Source organism: Perca flavescens, chromosome 8 (assembly GCF_004354835.1).
Source record: "Perca flavescens isolate YP-PL-M2 chromosome 8, PFLA_1.0, whole genome shotgun sequence".
Lineage (NCBI taxonomy): Eukaryota > Metazoa > Chordata > Actinopteri > Perciformes > Percidae > Perca > Perca flavescens.
In genome coordinates, this window is record NC_041338.1 from 29,815,955 (window position 1) to 29,835,359 (window position 19,405).

General features: G+C 39.8%; 1 protein-coding gene across 5 annotated transcripts in view; it reads right to left on the bottom strand.

Moving 5' to 3' along the window:
• ppip5k1b (diphosphoinositol pentakisphosphate kinase 1b) overlaps window positions 1-13,164 on the bottom strand; it is a 65,804-nt gene extending 52,640 nt beyond the window's left edge. For all 5 annotated transcript variants that reach the window (XM_028584193.1, XM_028584192.1, XM_028584191.1 and 2 more), the window contains exon 1: window positions 12,998-13,164. The gene's annotated coding sequence lies outside the window, so the exon portion shown is untranslated. The remainder of the gene's footprint in view (window positions 1-12,997) is intronic.
• Window positions 13,165-19,405: the final 6,241 nt, after the last annotated feature.

Below are 19,405 nucleotides of genomic sequence, written 5' to 3' on the forward strand. Positions count from 1 at the left end.
GGATTTACGATACATCTGCCATTTGTTATTAATGTTGTTAACTTTACTCAATTATGTTATTCTGCAAAAGCTTGTACTTTTTAAATTTCAAAAAGAAAATCATTAAAATATTTCCAGTAGCAATAAGCATGTACAATTATAGCTATAGTGCGTAGTTTTTGTCGCCATGAGGAATTCTAAGTAATGGCAACAACACTGTCGGCGTTGTTGCCATTACTTAGTATGAATATCTTCTGAACATAGTCATACTGAGAAATACAGAGAGAGTTGTGTGGAGCCGATAGTCTTAATTATCTTTGTAGCAACTCATTTGGCAATGGCTTGAATGTAACAGACGTGTATTAATATAAAAAAAAAAGTTACACATTAAAGCTTTAAGCATTTAATATATTTATAATGTATAAATGGAGGTTAAATAATAGAAAATTGGCTGAAATGGAAACAAAAAGAAAAGTGGAACAGGAAAGAACTTCTGCTGCTGATATAGAACAATCAGAAAAACAGATAAAGATCAGATTTGTTTTCATCATTTGCACCTCTGATAATTGCAAAAAACGTGTTGAAACATCAAATCAATGTATTCCATTTCAGCTATACAATAATTATTTTATCGTTTATTGTACAATCACTGCGTGTCTGAAGCTGTTTGATCAACTCTCTCTGTACTACAGTCATAGAATCTACTCTTAATTAATTTAAGAGACCTCTGATGCTCTTAAATTTAAGGGCAATTATTAATCTGTAGAAGTCTGCAGCAGTTTAGGCCAAAGCTTTAATTTAGTTCTTTTAGTTTGGCTCACAGCTCCTCTAGGTGAGATGACCCACACTTCACTTTCAGCTCAATATCACTCATCATCTCTTACACACTTAATGTATGTATGTATGTATGTATGTATGTATGTATGTATGTATGTAGGAGGTGGATCCTATTTACAGTCTATGGGTGGATCACATTACTCTGGTTTACATTTCACTTTTCAGACAGAGGCACTTATGACACGTCCTAGATGGACCCAGTCCAGATGTCGTTTATCGCAATTGTTAAACTAGAACTACAATTTAATTTTAATGTGTTTCCTGTTGTCCAATCTTCGCGCCGGGCCAAACAACGCCCCATAGCTGCGATATAGTCACAACATACCACAGCTATTGCTTAAACATGTCAAAATCAAATCAAGAGCTGCTCGCTCCCAAATAGTACAAGGATTCAACCCTGAGGCCTTAACGTCACAAACACCATTCTGTAACCTTTCCTGCTTTGTGATCACATTGCTAAAATGTTCTTTTAAATTGTCTCTTTCACGCTTTTTATGGAAAATGCATTTGTATGGATACAAAAGGCACCAAAGGTTAGAATGGCATAATGGCCAGTCAATGTAAAATGGTGCAGTAAAGTGTGGAAACAGCATTTTTATGGTATTTTATTAAAATGTCGTTAAAAGTCTCCTGTGCAGTACTTATATTTAAATGTATTATTAGAAAATCTGAATCTGGATGCTTGTAAAAATCTTAGATTGTCTGGGTTAGTTTGCTTGATCATCATCAGACGGCTTTACAACAAACTGATGCCACACTGAAGTTGTTTCTGCACCTGGTTTCGAATTCCAACTTGTTGAGATATTCTTGGAAGTGAAACAAAAATAGCTGCCGTTTGTTGTCATTGTCTTTACTGTGATGATAGTCACAAACTAGTTTCAGCCTGTTTTGTGTATTTTAAAAGCCAGAATTGGCATATCAGAAAATTCAGTTTCAAAATGGAAAAAGAACCTTAACTACACTCAGTTGTCAGTTTATTAGGTGCATCAAGCTAAAACTAATGCAGTCAACTGTCCTGCAATAATTCCCTCATGAATGTTAAAATGTTCTGTTTTTGTTCTAGAGAGGTGTTGATTCAACTTTATGGTAATTTTGGTTAGAGGTTGACCGATAGTGGATTTTAGCGATACCGATCGTTAGGTTGGGCCGTATTTGCAGATAACCGATTAATCGACCGATAGTATTTAGAATTGATACTGGATAAAACAGTTGACAAAATACATACATTTTTTCAAAAAAAGTCCAGACGCTTTTGCCAATAATCTAAATAATAATGTCATATTTATTTATTATTACACCCACAGCAATGCTACACAAGCATGTGTGTTGTCTAAAACAGTTCTCCTACATATTTGGAGTCATCCAGTGCAAAAATAAACATAATGAGCATTATAATTCATATAAAGGACAAACTATTTACATTTCTTCAAAAAAGGCCCAAATGTATGCTAAATCTCAAAACAGTGACGCCATTCTTCTCTGTAGAACGGTTTAGACCTAGCCTGACGTGGTCCTACTCAGATTCTAGTCAGAATGTGAGTCTGAAACCGCTCCGTTGGGCTGTGATTATGGGGTGTGTTCCAACCGAACCAGGAAAGGAAATGCCTCTGCAGTCATTGGATAGACCTACAACCAATCAGAGCAACGGAACTCAACACTGTGTATCGTCTCCATAGCAACCACTCTTTGCACAATGCATTCATTCTAACTTCCAACTTTTAGACTTTTTTTGAAGCTGGATATATCATTTGTTGCGTGTAAATATAAATGTGGATAGTTAGTGATAGTGACATGCTCGCTACAGTCGCATTTCTAGAGATGAATCAGCGAAAACCCGTTTTATTTCTCCGATTCACGGCTTTGTTCTAGCGCCGGCGATCCCTCTCATCAGTCTCTCTCTATCTCTCTCCACCATATAACGCTCCCTCTCTCTCTCTATCTCGCTCCACCATATAGCCAACGCTACCGTGCTTTCGGGCAGTTGTTGATGCTCCTCCGCTGAGGATTTTAAAATGAATGCACTGTCGATTCTACACATCTCAATTCTCCAGCGGCAGCCACTAGACGGATCGAGACGATTTGGGTCGGACTTGCGTTCATTTTTGTCAGTGTTTTAACCACTGCTAATGTTTAGCATCATCTCAGCCTCGAAAGCAAACAAACAAACAAACATACTGTTGTGCTGTTCTTTCTCTACTAATGCAGCATCTATTCAACAAATTAATAACTTTATAATGATATAGCAAACCTTTTTGCTGTCAATGGTTTAAACGCGCATCTGATGTCAGCCTTCTCCGCACAGCATGTGCTCTCTGTGCAGCGCGCAGTTCACGTGTCGAAAATAAACAACACGAGGCATCATTGATAGTTTTTATTTTGCCTCTAGAGGCCGCTATTGTAATGCATGATGCCAGCAGAGCCTTCTCAGCTCTCGTGTACTGTGTTATGAATGACAGCGTGCGCTTCTCAGCCGCTCCAGCAACGGACGCAACCAGGAAAAACTATCGGCATGGATTTTTGCCGATAACGATAGTTCCACCAATCAACTATCGGTGCCGATTAATCGGCAAAACCGATGAATCGGTCGACCTCTAATTTTGGTGCTGTTGAATTGGGCTGCATTAGACAGACACAAATATGGGGGGGGGGCACATGGCTTTGTTTTGTCATTGATTACATGCCACTTTGCAACACAGCAATACTAGACCTTATTTATTGATATTAATTGATTTCAATATCGATCGATCCAACACCAAAGATTCTTTTCTACCCTAAAATAATGTTTCTTTTCACTCTGACATTCTGGTTCCGCTTCGGATGCCCTCTTCGGATCTCTGGTCGTAATCAATCCTTCACTGACCAATCAGCATTCATTAGCAGAATACTAACGTGTTATGGGCAACAACGACTCAACCTGTAAGAAATCGAAAGGACATAGTACTCGTTCATTCAACTTTCGACCTATAACCCATGTTGAACTTGCAAAAACTACAATCAAATCTGAGATTTTTCAACGACAATCAGGCGAAAGAGACAAATTTAGCCGTCTAGCTCCATAGTGTCCCATTCATTTTTACACTCGCCTGCGATCGCCCCCAGTGGAACTCTGGTGGAACTGCAACCAAATTCAGTACAATGGGGCTAAACAGGGAGTGAAATGGCTTTCCGTAGACGGGCTTTGGCTTGGTCTATAACGTTAGCTGTTTATATTGTTTTGACCGCGGTTAACAACTCTGGGCTAACCCACGAATTCATCAGTAACGTTAACTGTATAGATAAACCACTAATCTAATGGTAATTTAGCCAGCTAGCACACCCGTCTGTCTGCCTCACTCTCCCGGCGCTGCAAGGCTTCAGTCGGGAGTTAACTCTGGGAGTTGGGAGGGTTGTGTTGCAATTCAGCCTTCTCACTCTGTGACACAAGTTCGTGGAGTGTCGCAATTTCGGTTTCATATTGCATATCGTTACAGTAAGTATATAAATAAGTTACAATAAGTTGATAGATAAATAAGGATAATTCTAATCATCTATTGCTAAAAATCAAATCGGTAATAGCTGCCAAATTTCACCAAACATTTGCAACCCTCTTGCTTCCATTTAATTGACGCTGTGTGCGGTTACTGCTTATCCGTTATCTGATCCGATACAACTCAATAAAGAAACAAAGTTGTTATGTCATTGCCTCACAATTGAGCCCAAGCCCAAGAGTGAGGTGGTAATTGTAGCCAAGCTAGAAGAAGAAACTTGCCACCGTAGTATGTTCACACAACAGTAGATGCAACCAAAGCCTGTTCATGTCTCTCATCAGTATAGTCTAACCCCCCCCCTTCAAATTCAAACACCACCCTGACCCCAACACCCACAACAAACAGCTGACTAGAGGGGAAAAGCCTCCTGAAACAGATGGATGGAGCATATCCCCTCTCCGTGACGGCCCACAAGCAGACTGTGCGCTCCACGCGGTCTTTGAATGACTGCAAGAACTTATTTAAAGTCACTTCTACTCACATACAGTGGAGATTAGGTCACTGGCAGTGATTAACTGTTTTGGCTGCTAAAGAGAAGACATGTGTCCTGAAATGTTTTGCCAGGACATACCATCATATCACTAAATCTCACACCACGTGACCCAGCCTAACCTTGGTACCCAGAAATAACAGTGTCCTCTTATGCAGGGGGGGTGATACAGGAGCTGAAGGGTGGAGCAAAGGCACGGGTGTTGGGTGCCATGGGCCAGCTACGCTACCCAAAGATAACTCATCATTACTAACGTCTGAGGCGATGACAGGCCACACTAAACAGTGGAAGCCCTTCTTGCTTGCCCGGGGTCAAAGAACACTGACAGACAAACTCGTAAATAAATATAAATGCTGTGAGTAGGCACCGCTCAGCTTGAGTTTATTCTGCCTTTACTAGGCCAAGGACATGTCCTTTACTCGACTGGCAAAGATAAGCCAACATCGCACACCATAAAAGAAATTCTGCATGATGGTTAGAAACACATACATGCAAACAAAGGATGTATCAAATCATACAAAATTCCAACCAGAGATTAAAGAGACTTAGACTTAGCAATGAGCTCAGCTGGTGTTATGATTGCTTGTAAGGGGTGAAAAAAAAAAAAACTCACTCACACATGACTCAACACCACTGATGGTTCCACTTTGCATGCTATTATAATTCTTCTCCAGGTACACGGTGCTCTGAAACAACATTTCCACAGAAAATCAATTCCTCTTACGCCTGATTTTTATCTTGGAGGTATCCTATGGTGTGTATACAAGTCTTGCCACTGCTTGCTACCATTGTTCAAATCAAGAAGATACAACAAATCTCTGACCAAATAATACTGAACACGGGTTAGCTCAGTTGGTAGAGCAGGCGCACATATATAGAGGTTTACTCCTCGACACAGCGGCCGTGGGTTCGACGCCGACCTGCGGCCCTTTGCTGCATGTCATTTTCCTTCTCTTTCCACTTTCATGTCTTCATCTGTCCTGGCCTAAAATGCCAAAAAAAATTATCTTTAAAAAAAATAAATAAAAAACTGAACATACCTGTGCATTCACATATTTTGTGGTCAACATCCATTGTTGTCTTTGGAAAACAATGAAGTTATGCTTCCAACGGGTTCTAATAGCAGTTTGAAAACAAGTGGTACTCTTTATTTAGGCAAAGTTATTGTACAGCTGCTCGTTTAAATGGGGTCTCCAGTGATATTCCACATGAAGCTCAGTTTGCTTATTATGAGGAGTATAAGTATATTACGTAGTATAGCCTAAGTCTGAAAATAGATCTGATAACAACAGGGTTAGATAGAGTTTAAATGTGTTAATTCAGGATTTTTCTTCAGTTTTGACCATTTATCAAAATCTGTGTCTTACAAGTCGCTCAACTTTATGGAAGTCCTATTACTAAATCGCTGAAGTGTCTCTTTAAATGAGACTATGCAACTCTTGAAAATGCAAATAACACATTTAAAATGTTGAATTCATAATCAATAAAATGTTGAATTCATAATCAATACACAGAGAACTTGATACAGCCTTGGCTAGTAGTTGCTTTAGGTAGCTAAGCAAACTTCAGATAGGCCTACATGTTGGTAGTAAAACTGACATTACTGAGATAGTTTGCTGACTTTATGACTCTTTTTCTACTTGTTCTACATATGCTGTGTTTGAGCATTTACCATGATGTCTAACTATGACTTGTGGTAAAAGTGTTCGCTTTTTAGCAAAAGTCACATATTCCTGCTTTAGACAACATTAAACACAAAAATATTGCTTTGTTATCAGTTATGACACACGGGTGTTGTATTCAAAGAATTTCAAACAATTCCCACTCCTAGACAGTGTTGAAAGTTGTAGCTCAACACAGAAAGTGTATTATTAAAGCATGACTTTCATCGTAACACAGCTGCGATGTTGTACTTCCTTTTACTAGGACAAAACGGAAAAGGAATACAAAAAAGGAGGTAGACAGAGCAACCAGACAAAAACATCATATGACAATGTGTCCCCTCTGCCAGTTAAAGTGATGGTTCGGAGTAATTTACCCTAGGGTCCTTTGCACCATGACCTCGAGCCAAACACCCCCCCAGAAGCTTTTTTCACCTGGGTCTAACATTGGGCGAGTTAGCGTAGAGTAGCGTTAGCAGCTGAATAGCTTAGCGCAGGGGCTAATGGACCCACGTTTGTATCTCGTAAATGACCCCACTAATAATGCCTGAAATGATACCAAACGTCTACTGTAGTACAAATAGGTTATGCACTCATAAAACGATGGATTGGAAAGTTTGTAAGTACACCAGAAGTTTATGTAAATAACACTTGCCTGCTGGCTTCTGCTCTCTGCTGTTGTTGCTGTTGCTGTGAGACGAGTGCTTAGGGCCATCTACAAATTACAACACCGAAAAGAGATGCAACAAAAATATTTTTTTATTTAACTTATTTTTTAAAGTAAGTGCTGTAATATAAATAGCAGGAGACAAGTAATAATTGAGGTAAGTTTGGAGACATTACCTTATTTAATCATTAAATTAATAAATATTTTTGTTGTATCTCTTTTCGGTGTAGTAATTTGTAGACGGCCCTAAGCACTCGTCTAACTGCAGGTAGCAGCAGCAGCAGCAACAGAGAGCAGAAGAGAGCAGGCAAGTGTTCATAAACTTCTGGTGTACTTACAAACTTTCCAATCCATTGTTTCATGAGTGCATAACCTATTTGTACTAGTGTACGAGACACAAACGTGGGTCCATTAGCCCCTGCGCTAAGCTATTCAGCTGCTAACGCTACTCTACGCTAACTCGCCCAATGTTAGACCCAGGGGAAAAAAAGCTTCTGGGGGGGTTGTTTGGCTCGAGGTCATGGTGCAAAGGACCCTAGGGTAAATTACTCCGAACCATCACTTTAAATTGTTCCCCTGAAGAAAAAAAGAAAATACTGTATCACCCACGAATAAATTAGGAGGCTGATTAGAAATGTCCCCAGCGGTCAGCTGCAGGCCCTCATCCATGCATGAGTCACCTCAGTCATCACTGCAGGGCCGGAGATAAACAAAACGGCTCCAATAAAAGGCTTTTAACCTTCGAGACTGTCTGCCACAGGGAGGCTGTGACATGTTTATTACCGGTGAGGGAGGAGATGGTCATTAGCTCCAATTCGCTATCACTGCTCTGATAAGATGGCAAATGAGGAACATCACGATTTACGACACACCGTGCAAATGGAAACAGTTTGCCTGTTAATTACGGGCTCATATTTCTTGGATTGATCTAATAACTGTAGATCACTTCTAGGTAAGAAAACGGATGTGTTTGTGATTGGGACATTTATTGTGAGAGGTGAAGTATTTTGCTTAGCCCAGTAACACTACTTTTCTATCAGGGTCAGCATGATGCTGATCAAGTGAACAGCTTGTTATCTGAAGAGAGTTCAAGACTTAATCATTAACAAAACTGTTAATTATTATATTCAATAAAATTCAACTCACTGCTCAAGTGTACAAAGTTATCGAGGTTGGACGCTTACATCAGCCCTGAAACACTATCACCCCCAGGGTCAGAAAACATGCTGGTGATGTTATTAGGTGAAACAACCAGAGGAACAGCAGTTACAGATGCTTCTACAAGCTTGTAAATTCATTATGCACCAGGCACTCGAGAAATTAGCTTTGTTTGCGAATACAAACTGCCGTCATTACTGAAAACAGAGGCCATAATAAGCTTACAGTGGGCCCTGCAAAACAGACCCGTTATTTCAAACTCATCAACGCAAACATTTCTCACTGTATGAGATGAGTCCCCTGTAGGGTTTGCAAGATGATTTATGGAACGTGGAAAGATGACTTTATTCTCCCGTTTCTAAGCTACTGATGAATAACTTTTGCCAGGTATACAGCTTTCAGCGTTACAATAAATTAAATTGTAATGGGTCCCTTCGGAGAATATGGGCTGCTGCAGCAGCAGATCATTTAAAAGAGGCAGCAGCAACAAAACAGATGATAAACAAGATAGATTGGAATATGAACACATATATAAAGCAGATGGGCTTCATACTAAACTATGGTACAAACGTGATAGTTTTAACATCATCGCATGATACAGTGGGGGAAATAAGTATTTGACCCCTTGCTGATTTTGCAGGTTTGCCCACTTACAAAGAATGCAAAAATCTACAATTTTAATCATATTTACATTCTAACAGTGAAAGACAGAATCCCAAAGAAAATTCCAGAAAATCACATCATATGAATTTATTAAAATTGATAACCATCTGATGAGGAAAAACAAGTATTTGACCCCCTGGACAAACAGCATGTTAATATTTTGTAGAAAAGCCATTATTGGCCAGCACAGATGTCAAACGGTTTTTATAGTTGGTGACAAGGTTTGTGCACATTTCGGCAGGGATGTTGGCCCTCCTCCCTGCAGACAGCCTCCAAATCATTCAGGTTCCGAGGTTGTCGCCTGGCAACTCAATTTTAAGCTCCCTCCAAAGATTTTCAATCGGATTCAGGTCTGGAGACTGGCTAGGCCACTCCAGAACCTTGATGTGCTTCTTCTTCAGCCACTCTTTTGTTGCTTTGGCGGTGTGCTTAGGGTCGTTGTCGTGCTGAAACACCCATCCTCGACCCATCTTCAGCTCTCTCACTGAGGGAAGGAGATGTCGGTCCAGAATTCCACGATACATGGCCCCGTCCCATCCTCCCCTCAATACGATGGAGTTGTCCCGTCCCCTTGGCTGAAAAGCACCCCCAAAGCATGATGTTGCCACCACCATGCTTGACGGTGGGGATGGTGTTCTTTGGGTTGTACTCGGTGTTCTTTGCCCTCCAAACACGACGAGTTGAGTTGAGGCCAAAAAGTTCTATTTTGGTCTCATCTGACCACATCACCTTCTTCCAGGCCTCTTCTGAGTCGTCCAGATGGTGAATGGCGAACTTTATGCGGGCCTGTACATGTTTCTTCTTGAGCAGGGGGGGGACCTTGCGTGTGCGCTGCAGGATTTCAATCCATGACGGCGTAGTGTGTTACCAACCGTTTCTTTTTGTAACTGTGGTCCCAGCTGTCTTCAGTTGATTCATCAGTTCCCCTTGTGGTTTTGGGATGATTCCTCACCGTTCGCATGATCAGGGACACCCCACGAGGCAAGATCTTGTGTGGAGGCCCAGACTGAGGGAGGTTGGCGGTGGTGTGGTGCTTCTTCCATTTCCTGATAACTGCACCGACAGTTGATCTTTTCTCTCAAGTTGCTTTCCGATTCTCTTGTAGCCCATCCCAGCCTTGTGCAGATCAACAATCTTGTCCCTGATGTCCGTAGAAAGCTCTTTGGTCTTGCCCATGGTGGTGATGTTGGATGCTGGTTGTTTGGGTGTTGACAGGTGTCTTTTATACAGGTAACGAGGTGAGGCAGGTGTATTTGATGTAGATAATTGGTTCGGATTGGGGCTGTGTCTTAAAGAAAGACTAACTGGCTTGTAGGAGCCAGAATACTTGCTGTTTGTCCAGGGGGTCAAATACTTGTTTTTCCTCATCAGATGGTTATCAATTTTAATAAATTCATATGATGTGATTTTCTGGAATTTTCTTTGGGATTCTGTCTTTCACTGTTAGAATGTACATATGATTACAATTGTAGATTTTTGCATTCTTTGTAAGTGGGCAAACCTGCAAAATCAGCAAGGGGTCAAATACTTATTTCCCACACTGTATATACAATTTATGAATGAGAGGTTAGAAGAAAAGTAAAGATCATTGCAGTAAACATATTCACCGAAAAAACAGCAGGACCTTATGATATTTGTATGCACTGATCATATAACATTACATTCATTTGGCAGTTGTTTTTGTCCAAAGTGAGTTAGGCTTGGGCCGGAGTAAACAACATTTTTAAAACGGTTTGATATTAAGCCAAACACCGGACTTGACTGGTATACCGAATTTTACCACTATTAAGAAGTAGTTAAACTAGTAACGCAGCTAACGCTACTGCCCAACCATATGCCCAACACTGCTTGCAAAACACGTTGGATTTAGTGCTGTGATGTCGTGGGGCCAAACTGCTAATGTAGGCTACTTTTTACTTTGCCAGAAGGCGTCAAGTGACAAATGGCAGTTCAACATGTTTGCATATACAGTCTATGGTATGCATACAATTAAACCAGACAGGTTATGCTGGAAATCGACCCAACAACACTAATATTAACCAGAGACCAGTTTTTCATGGTTTCTTCCATTGCTTCCATACATTTTTCTGCCACGTTTAATGGTGTCCTTGTTGAGGTTGCATGCATTACATTTTTTTCTACAGTCTTGCAAAAGTCTTCTCAAACTGTCTCAATGTTTTGAGTAGGTCTTAAAATATATGAAAAAAAATATTATTACTATAGTCTCTCTTATCTTGTCTCACATCAGGAGGAACTGTGCCTTTTGAACTATATTCTCAGAAGGCGAAGCTCTGCTACTTCTGCTACTTGGGCAGAGTGATTTGCTTTGCAGCTAGCCTGTCTGAGAATATAGTTCCCGGTATGTTTACGGTTAGAAGATGGCTGTGTCTCATGTTACGTTGTTTTTTGTACACGCTGTTACTCTACAAATCACAACATGTAAATAGGAACATGTCGGTGTTATTTTGTCACTTTTGTCACAATTCGGAGAAGTAGGATTACTGGAACCATTCACCTGCATTTTCTGTGATGGGCTGCTGCCGGCGGGGCCGTCAGACAGCCTTACAGCACGCACGGAGATGAGAAGGGTGTGTATCAACTTGTCTAACTCTTGGGGGTTACGGTGGATAAGCTAAATTCCCAATAAGTCGGCGTGTTCCTTTAACAAAATATCTTCACACTTAGATTTTAGATAAATAATCATCAGTAATGTGGATATAATGTCTAAGTGGGGAAAAGGCAAATAATAGAACAGCTATAACAGTCTGGTAAGTTCAGAAAAGTACATCACTTTACTGTAATGCAGCCTTTAAAACCAGGAAAAGACAACATTTATGTCATATTACGATATTATGATATCCAAAATCTAAGACGATATCTAGTCTCATATTACGATATCGATATAATATCGATATATTGCCCAGCCCTAATTTGAATCTTATTGAAATTTTTTTTGTGTAAATTGTTAATAATTGAGCAATGGGAAAATAATCGCTAATTGAAAAATTAATCGTTAGATTAGCCGACTAATCGAAAAAATTATCGCTAGATTAATCGTTTAAAAAATTATCGTTTGGGACAGCCCTAATTGTGATACTGTACTACTCTTCTTGTTTACACTAATTGCCCCCTGGGGACTCATACAGTGTTTTGAATAGAATTAATTTACAAATAGAAACTATTATCAATCAATCAACAAAGTTGCTGAAGTTATTTTTAAGGCAAAATGCCAAACATGTATATGTTCAAGTTTCTCATTTGTTAAGATTATAGGTAGCAGTGTATAATAACAACCATCATTAATACATGGTAGTGGATTGTCGTTATAAAGTGTAACCGGATTACCTGTATTTGTTAGTCAAAGTGAACTTAACTCTACAAATGTAACTTTTGGTGGGACAAAACAAGCAATTTGAAGATGTACCCTTGGGATTTGGGTTATTATGTTGGGCACTTGTCACTACTTTCTGAAGGTTTATAAGAGCCAACAATAATGTTAGTTCCCGCCCAGTACACATAATACCACCCTCAGCAACCACCCCCCCCCCTCCCACACACACACACACACACACACACACACACACACACACACACACACACACACTTAGGTCTTTCTTATTTCAAACTGATGATATATTCCCTGCGCTCTCCCTCTCTCTCTCTCTCTCTCTCTCTCTCTTGGTGGTTAATACAGAACGTTATATTTGAACCACACATTACAGGTGTCCAACAGCCTGTCACAACCTGTAGTTGTAGTAAAACACGACTCCTTTGGGAGCAATAAACCGAAACAAAACACAATATAATTGAATGCGTCGACCTGCCCAATACACAGCACTCCTGTTACATACAGTTAAGTTACACAACGTTTAAAAACCCGCCTGCTTTTATCCACTTCCACAGACACAACAGCAAAAATCCAACTTTTCGCTATCACAGGACTCAAAGCTACGCCGTACAGCATAGTCCCTTATTAGAAATTCTTTGGCATAGTGTTGAAAACAACAGGACTTACCGGCGAAGAAACAACTGAAATTCAGTCAGCTGTTCACTTCCTTATTTCCCCTGACTAAAGGGGAAGCTGCAGCCGCCTGAGTTTAGTTTTACTCTCAGTAAAGTTGTGAGGCGACTACACGCTAAGTTCACGCCCGGTCATTGCTGCTGCTAGCCAAGTGCTAGCTTCCTTCCTTTTCTTTTTCTTCACCTTTTTCTTTTTTTTTTTTTACATGAAGTTTAGTTTCTTTAAAGACGCGTCATCACTGCCATCTAGCGGTCAAAGTGCTGAATGCTCAAGGGCATGAAGGAAGTTGAGATCACAACTGAAATAAACAGTGGCGGAAGAAATATTCAGATCCTATATTTAAGTAAAAGTATCAATACAACAGTGTGCAAATACTATTATTTATGCTATATTTTACTATAATATATTACATTATACTGCTGTACTATACTTTATGTTATTCTATAATATTATTATGATTGTTATAAAACAATAAAGGCGTATCTGTTCTTATCCTTTTACAAGTAAAAGTATTGCATTCAACTTCCTACTTAAGTAAAAGTACATCAGCAAAATGTTTCAAAAGTAAAAGTACTCAAGTTTCTCGATTCTTTGTTACTCTTTGAGTCTCGAACAATTCGTCAACATCTGAAACAAGGAGCCACACAACTACAAACAACTTTTCTGTAAATAGTCAGAAACCGAGGTTGAGAACCACTGATTTAATCTTCAACAATGTTTAGACATTTTTAAGCTCATTAAATGTTTTTTAATGTAAAATCTTCAATTGAAAAGTAACTCCAGCTGTCCAATAAATTTAGTGAAGTAAAACGTACAGTATTTATATTAATGAAATGTAGTGGACAAGTATTAAGTAGCAGAAAATGGAAATAAGTAAAGTACAGTACAAGTACCTCAAAAATGAACTTAAGTACTGTATTTATTGTAGGCCTAAACAGTCATGACATAAAATACCGGGTATAGAGAAAAGAGCAAAAATGCATCGCTGCATATTAAATGTTGTATACGTTCACTTGGCCTGGATGTATTGTGAGCTAAACAGGGTAACGTTATCACTGTCACTGTGTCACGAGCCAAAGCATTAAGAGTTTGTTGTAACAACCAGACAGACTTTTTTAATTAGGTGAAGTTATTCATCACACCCTGCAGCCTCACACAGGAACCACACACAGTCAGCAGAGGCATGAAACAAGCCTTACATAAATGTCCATAATCCCACAGTTCCCTTTGCTTCCCATTGAGCCATTCCCAGCATCAGACCGGCGCTGGTCGCTGCCAGACAGCCCGGTGTGGCTGATGTGAGTCTGGCAACCTGTCAAGAAAATGTGGAGCAGCTCTCTATCCCATCATGCAGCAGGACATGAGAAGTCAGTCTGTGCTGCAGGCATAAGGAAGTAGTGTTCACTAAAAAAAACAGTAACCACCTCTCCCTCCCTCTCTTCATCTTCTTTCTCTCACCACCTATCTAACATCCAAAAATTTCTTTTTTAAACACTTGAAATTATGTAATGCATAAAAAAGCTCTCTGAAGCGCCCTGTCTCTGATTCAATAGGCACACTATCATTGATGGCCATCTTGGATTTTAACAAACAAGTCCTTGTCCTATTTAAGTGACATTCAGCTTACAAAGAGACAGAAACAGAGAGGAAACAGAGGTGAAAAGGTCTGTTTAAAGTGTGCAGCGCTGTAACATTAGACTTACTGTACAAGACTGTCAACATGGACACCTATAGAGAAGAGCTGGTTAAAATGTGTGCGTTGTGACCAAATTTAGCTCTGTGCCCATAAAAATGGTTAAAAAAACAGGAAACTTTCCTTGATTCCATGGATAAAGAGTGTGCACAGTCACCAGTGATGGATAATGAGGTGAACGGGTTCAGTAAGTGTCTCTTTGTGTTTCTTTCTCTCGTTTCTTTCTTCCTCTAGCTGTCTTCCTCATTTCTTTCTCTCTCCCACAGATTTCCTTAAAAAGGGGAATATATTATTATGACTCATTAACTCTGCTGCATTTAATAAAAATGGATTGGTCTTTATACAAAACTGCACTTACATTTCTCACTTTAGGCCTTGAGGGCAGTTGATTACATTTAATTAATTTGAAGCTTAAAATAGCTACGGTAATGACAGAGATGCAGAACAGAGGACTTTAATCCTGCTTGCCATTTGACACATTGGCCTTATTAGCAAAAAGTAATAACATTTTACTAACAAAAATGCACACAAAACAGCATGCTTGAACAGCAACTTCATTTTAGAAATATGATAAGCACTGGTGGAACGTAGATAAGTATTGTGCATTTATCCTACTGTATGTCTTTCCCATCTTTATCAAGTTTTCTTTTTCTTATGCTGCAAAGTCTAACAATACTAATGTCTCTCTACTAAGTCTCAATAACTGGTGGTTAAATCCTCTTTTGTGCCTTCTGTCTGAAATGAGAATTAAACTTTTGAGACTTTTTTTTAAAACATTTCCTCTTCAGGTTGAAAAACACGTGGGTCAAGCACATTAAATGGAGGGTGGTATATTTTCTACAGTCCTTTGTGTGCTGTGTAAGTCATCAGTTTGTCTGTCTTTGCATCAGTGTCACTGATTCCTGCACACACGACTGACTACAGCATCCTAATGCCGGTTGAATAATTTCTTACAAAATGATAAAACAGCCTGTTAAAATAAATCACAGAATGATGATACTCATCTTATCAAGACTTGTTCACCAGAGCTATCAGTGTGGCTCATACATCCACACATATACACATGTATATATAGTGTGTGAGCCCTGACAGCCATAAAGAAGAGACTATTCAGTATTCACCTCTATAGAGAGGCTGTCAAGAAAAAATGAAGCCCTCTAACTTGATAGACTGCCAGAGGCTGTGTCAACACACACACACACACACACACACACACACACACACACACACACACACACACACACACACACACACACACACACACACACACACACACACACACACACCGCCCCTTTCCTTAGTGCATAGCAGGACGAGATGCCATGCCAGGACTGGTTGAAAGAAGGCCTTATGACAGCGACACACACACACACACACACACACACACACACACACACACACACACACACACACACACACACACACACACACACACACACGACAAACAGCCTTCATATTAACAACTTGTGTACCAACCCTCCTGTGTAGAAATAAAGGAAACACTTTACACCAGAAAATGACTCTACACATGCATTTGGTGACTGCAGGATTACAACAGCATAATATGATAATATATATGATCTCATTTTAATTCCAGACTAATGCATGTACAGAAGACCTCAACTCTTGGTGCCCTCTATTGGTCAAGGAAAGAAGTTGCAGGATTCATTACAACCAATGTCCTTGTTGTATTCTTACAGAATGCAAACATTAGTGAAAATGTATGCCAACCTTTCTTTTGTAATTTTTTATTCAGTGATTTGGAGCCGTGTTTCAACATGACAATACACACATTTTACTTAGCGTAAATCCCAAATCTGACAAATTACTGTAAATGAAATATCTGAGTAAAATCAGCTGAAAAACATAAAAATGTTAATTACAAGAGGTCATTGAAAGATTTTATGTTTTATTTGGATACTCACTCACTAGAATTTACTTTTTTTTGGAGAGTTTGGAACAATGCTTGCCCAACCAATCTACCTTATGTTGGACCTGTTAGAAGCTCTGTTGGAGTGAGGTTTTAAGTGTAACATCAATATGGAGAATTGCTCAGTGTTGGCAGGTTTGTCCTTTCTATTTCATTTTTAGCCACAGAGGTGAACTGATTCTTGTGTTTTTAATGAGCAGCTTCATTCTCTGTGCATTTTTAGAAATAAGTAAATATATACTAACATGCATTCTAGCACAGAACAGTGTGAGAACAGTATGTTTAACATTAAAAAAACTCACAATCACTGTATACAAGCAGCCACAAAATGCTAAACTGAGAGTGTCTATTTCAGTCGTCACATTTTAAAACACAGGTAGGAATTTTCTGGCACCTTCAGAATGTTAATGTTGTTGCTGGACCCCAACCTCTTCTTGTCTGATTTTTCTCAAATGTATCTATTGATCTATCTGTCTGTCTAACAGCCTGTCTTTTGCCTGTGTGTGTACTGATTTACAGTCTGCAGAGCATACAAAGTCAGCAAAACGTTTTACTCTATGAATTGTGGAGATGTTTTACAGTATTCAGGAACTCTGATTTACAGACCACCGACATTTATATGACAATATATTCTAATATAGAAGATTTGCAAGTGTGTGTGTGTGTATTGTTTATACTCACCCAGGTACAGGAGGTATACATTACAGTGGTATAATTATATCAATAGTTTCTAAATTTGTACATGTATCTGTAAAACTTTCCTGACTACCATATGTATGGATTCTGTCAGGTTTTCTCTGACAATGTATGTGCATATCATAAGAGATCATTTCTAAATAAACACAGTGGTGCTGTTAGCTAAATGCACATCTTATTTGGGTTTTTTTTTATATCACAAATGTGAAACTCATGGTGGCACTAGAGGAAATGCCAGAAGATCATCTAATGCTATCTGCAAAAAAATCAAATGGGAGTTGAGTCAAGTCAAACCATGCAGTGAAAACATAGACTGTTAATATGAATGGAAAACGCATCCGGTTCGGCAAAGTGCTGCAAATGCGGAAGAGCCTTAAACCTGCGTTATATCTGAATTCCAGCAGTGGGCGACACGTGCAGTTGCAAAAGGAGGTCGGTTTCTGTAGAAGTTTATGAGAAAGTGACCCACTTCTCACTTGATTTATTACCTCAGTAAACATTTTCATAATGAGTTTATGGTCTCAATCGCTAGTTTTAAGTCTTCTGCAACACAGAATGATGTTAATTTTTTGAATTATGGTCTCGTTGATTTTAAAATCGGCGATAAAGCAGGGGGTGTTTTAGGGTGTGGCTATGATGTAATTGCCAGTGAAAGTGTGTAACGTAACGTAGAGTGTAAGGGCTCCTCCCTCACTCCTCCCTCTCATCTAAAATCGTCACACCCGCAACCAGGATGGCTGCGCCCGTAACGGCAAACTCGACGACGGATAGCAGATCTCCACAAACCAACGGGTGACGTCACAAATGCGCTGTCCATTCATATAAAGTCTATGAGTGAAAATGAGGCATTAGTCATTAGCATTCACCATTGGGACCATGAACGTCTATACAAAATGTCATGGCAAATCTAGTCTATATCCATGACGTTCCACTTCCACTTTGGGATTGCTCTCGTTCTGCTCGTTCCGCTGGATGTCCATCTTTTTGGCCAGATGTCCATCACCTTCCGCTTTCTTTGTGTTGTAATTTTAAACTCCGGTCGATTTATGAAGACTATGGTTAACTGCTCCTCAGATCTCTGCAGGGTAAATCCAGACAGCTAGCTAGACTACCTGTTGAATCTGAGATTTCTGTTACACGACTAAAACAACCTTGGAACGTACACACGTTCCACCAAAACGAGTTCCTTCCCGAGGCTATTTTGCAGAGGCACCGTGGCTCCACTCAGCGGTTAGCACCCCACAAGACGATTGTGATTGGTTTAAAGAAATGCCAATGAACCAGAGGACGTTTATCTCCCATCCGGGATTGCTATGTGAACTAGCCAGACCCTCCTCCGCAGCGCTGTGGAGGAAGGTCTGGCAATGTGAGACTTTGGCAAATCATACGTAGTAGCAGTAATAGCTGTCAGGACGCATCACTAAAACATCAAAATATCTACCTTCTGGTGGCGTGAGAGGAAAAGTCAGTGAGTCACCGAGGTTTGTAGGATTTATCCTCTGGGAACCATGAATGTCTGTACCAAAAAATCTTAATGCAGCCAATTATTGTTCAGGTATTTCAGTCTGGACCAAAGTGGTGGAATGACAGACAGACATCGCATGCTATAATTTTGTGCTGTTAATGTGACCTACTGTAAGAGAAAAGCCAATCCCACAACAATAATTTCTCATCACTATATGTTTATCTATGCATACCATCCATGCAAATGTGTGTGTGATGGCTTGGTGTGTGAGTGGGTGGGTGTATGGTGTGTGTGAACAGAAAGTGCATCAACCCATCAACCGAAACAGAAGCCTCAGCACTTTTCCTGAGCTTGAAATTTGTCACCCTCTAGAAAAAGCCTCAGTCTGGTTCCAGTTGATCCCATCCGACTACCTGTGTCAGCAATATTCCAGCTTGTTTCCAAAGTGCGGCTGCCCATAGTTGGATCATTTGAGGCAGAGCAGAGAGGAGACACAAGCGTCTCTGTGTTGACCCTTCTCGTTCACTCTGAGAGGTCTTTCAGGTGGACTCTGCTTCTAGTTGTAAGTCAAGTCTGCACTCACAGAGACTGCAAATGAGCTGAAATCAGTCACTATAA